The following is a 3,220-nucleotide window of genomic DNA, read 5'->3' on the forward strand; positions in this document are numbered from 1 at the left end:
TATTTATGTTAAGCCGGATAAGTTAAATCAATGTGGTAAATGCAAACATTGCAACTAAAACTAAAAAGGATTTGTAATCATGACCAACATAGCAAAAATCAATTTTTGTAGCAAAATTTCAAATGAACCTCTCGCAGAACGGAATTGAATTGCTGAGAAGCTACCCAAGAAAAATCCTCCACAAATGTCCATCAGTTTCATATATGCATAATGGGAGATAGAATACTTTCAGAAAGTGAATAAAGGGGAAAATTCATAGGAATATCCTGACCTCTAGAATTTCACCATTGTATAAGCTAAAAAGCAACATCTGGCAGTCTTGGCAGATTTTAAAAAGCTAAGCAGAATTGAGATCTGGTTAATATTGGATCAGGGTAATCTGTAGCCAAGGATATCAAAATGATGAATGCAATTGGGAGATCAAAGCCTCATCTCTTTCCATGTGCTTTTCAATGTGCCTCACCTCTTTCTATATGCTTCTGCTAACATTCTCAACTTTCCTGACAAGGTGACCATCAGGAGCTCCCAGCACTTGGGAGGTGGAAAAGAATGGCAGCCATTCTGTCTATTCCTTCTGAGAGAACGGCATGGATGTGTCTATGAAGTTACTGAAAAGTTCAATTCAAAGGAGATTGTCCCCTTTATGTGATTTATATATCACGTTAGAGACCCGGTTTTGTCTAGTGGTTAGGAGAGTCGATTAAGAGCTGGGTTCTGGACAGGGGTGGGATTCAAAATTTTTAACAACCGGTTCTGTGGGCATGGCTTAGGTGGTGGAGGTGGTTTGGTGGTCATGTGACTGGGTGGAGGACATGGCTTGGTGATCATGTTATTGGCTGGGTGTGGCCAACTCAATATCACTCACATCGAGGCCCGCATCTCGCCCGGCCTCTCATGGGGATGCTGCAACAGTTGTTAAGTGTTAAAAATGGTCATTAATCACTTTTTTCAGTGCCATTGTAACTTTGAATGGTCACTCCACACAAGCAAAGTACCAGCAAAGGGGGGGGGGGAACTCCAGAGATGTTCCTGAGACAGGAAGTCTAGTCCTGCCAAGAATGTATTAAGGGTTAACGGAGAGGCAGTTTCTGTAAGCAACACCAGAATGTTTCCTTTCTGCCTTCTCCTTACAGGATTAGGTCAGTAATTTCTTCTAACAACCAGTTCTCCTTTCCTTCCCTGGAAAGGAAGCAGTAGTGAATTATTTCCAAAACTGTTGTCTAGAAACCTGCAGGGACTTGTCCAAGTAGTAACCAGGAATCAAATCTGACTTGAATGTAAAAGAGTGGGAAGAACTGGAGACTCTGGACATTCCACCATGGGAGTTTTGAGCTTCACATAACATTTCTAGCTAAGAAGCAAAGAGTCTTAAGGATTTGGGCTTTTTCTTATCTGAACTGTCTAGGTCTCCAACTCTCCAAGAAGAGTTAATTGAAAAAGATCCGGAAACTTGCCCCTCTTTCCTCTATCATGCCATACATCCAGTACACCAGAGACGATATTCAGCAGGTTCTGACCAGTTCTGGAGAACCAGTAGTGGAAATTTTGAATAGTTCGGAGAACTGACCAATACCATCTCTGATTGGCCCCGCCCCCATCTATTCTCTGCCTCCCAAGTCCCAGCTGATAAGCTGGGTCTTCTTTTGTTGCCCTGCACAGGAGAACAGAGCTGGAAAGCAGGTTCGTGGGGTGAGGAGGGAATGGAGATTCTGAAGTATCCTTCCACTGCCATGCCCACCAAGCCACGCCCACCAAGCCACACCCACAGAACTTGTAGTAAAAAAATTCGAATCCCACTGCTGCAGTACACATTTTAAATGTTTGTTAAAGGAAGCACACCAACATGCTTACCATCCCTGTCCTATTGTTTCTTTTATTTATTTTTTAATTTTTTCTTATATGTATCCATGTATTCATAACTATGTTTTTACTTATACCTATTATCTTGTAAGCAATTGACAAAAATAAATAAATAAAATAAAATAAATAAATAAATGAATCTTAAATCAGGGATCCTTTGTTTTGGGGGACAGTGAACCCAATACATCCTTACTGTGCTATAATCATTTTTATAAAATAGCCAGCATGGTTGGCATGGCTACTTAAAAATCTTCCATTTACCAGATGAACATACTTTCAAACAATGGACACAAAGTACATTCCCTGTTGTTTTTAATTCCAAGATAAAGGTTGAGACCGCTGATTTGCAGCACGCTAGCTTCCTTGCATATTTATTCATTTAATTGAAAAAATTCTTACCAAAAATAAGAGTCTGCCGGGGCATGGAGCATAATGCGACTCAAAGGATGAATATTCGTATTCATCTGACCTTAGAGATGGGTTCCCATTATTCCTTTCCACTTACTCCCTCCCACTGATGATATTCTCTGCATAAAATTCTCCTTTTCCCTCTGCTACCTTTACTAACAAGGTAAACTTTTCTATTGTGACATCATCTTCTCCGCATCATTCCACATTCTGTGTTGAACTGGCTTGGGAGACAGTCCAGGTTCAAGTTCATCCTCATTTGTGGAAACTTACTACAGCCAATCATTTTCTTCCTCTGTTTCCCTCCCAACGTTACTGTTATGAGGGTAAAATAAAGCATCCTGCATGTGCCATATAAAGCAGTTTAAAGTTTTCAGAAACTTTAAAATGTCTGAACATCAACTCCCAGAATTCCCAACCAGTAGAATTCTGAGAATTGATGTTGAGATATCATAAAGTCAGGGGTGGGATTCAAATTTTTTAACAACCGGTTCTGTGGGCATGGCTTAGTTGGTGGGCCTGGCTTGGTGGTCATGTGACTGGGTGGGTGTGGCCAACTCAATATCACTCACATCGAGGCACGCATCTCCTCCCCTGGCCTCTCATGACTGTGGGGATGCTGCAACAGTTGTAAGTGTGAAAAATTGTTGTTAATCAGTTTCAGCCTCGGTGTCAGAATTGATAGAAAGTCTCTTTTTGCTTTATTGGCAAGTCAGGGATGGATGGGGTGGGTGAGTGGCATGGAAAGCAGAAGGCGGTACAGAATTTTTCTTCCCACAGAGATTAAGCTAAAGCTTTGGCTCTGGGCAATAAGCCACAACAAATAAATTGGGAGATGATCTGTATGACAGGGAGTTGGGGACACAATGCTATCTTCTTATGGCATTTCACAGTCCGTGATGTCACAACTGGGGCGTCTATGGCAACGTTGGCCAAAGGGGAGGGGTGATGC

This window comes from Pseudonaja textilis, chromosome Z (genome assembly GCF_049901715.1).
Source record: "Pseudonaja textilis isolate UNSWEBS1 chromosome Z, rPseTex1.2, whole genome shotgun sequence".
Classification (NCBI taxonomy): domain Eukaryota; kingdom Metazoa; phylum Chordata; class Lepidosauria; order Squamata; family Elapidae; genus Pseudonaja; species Pseudonaja textilis.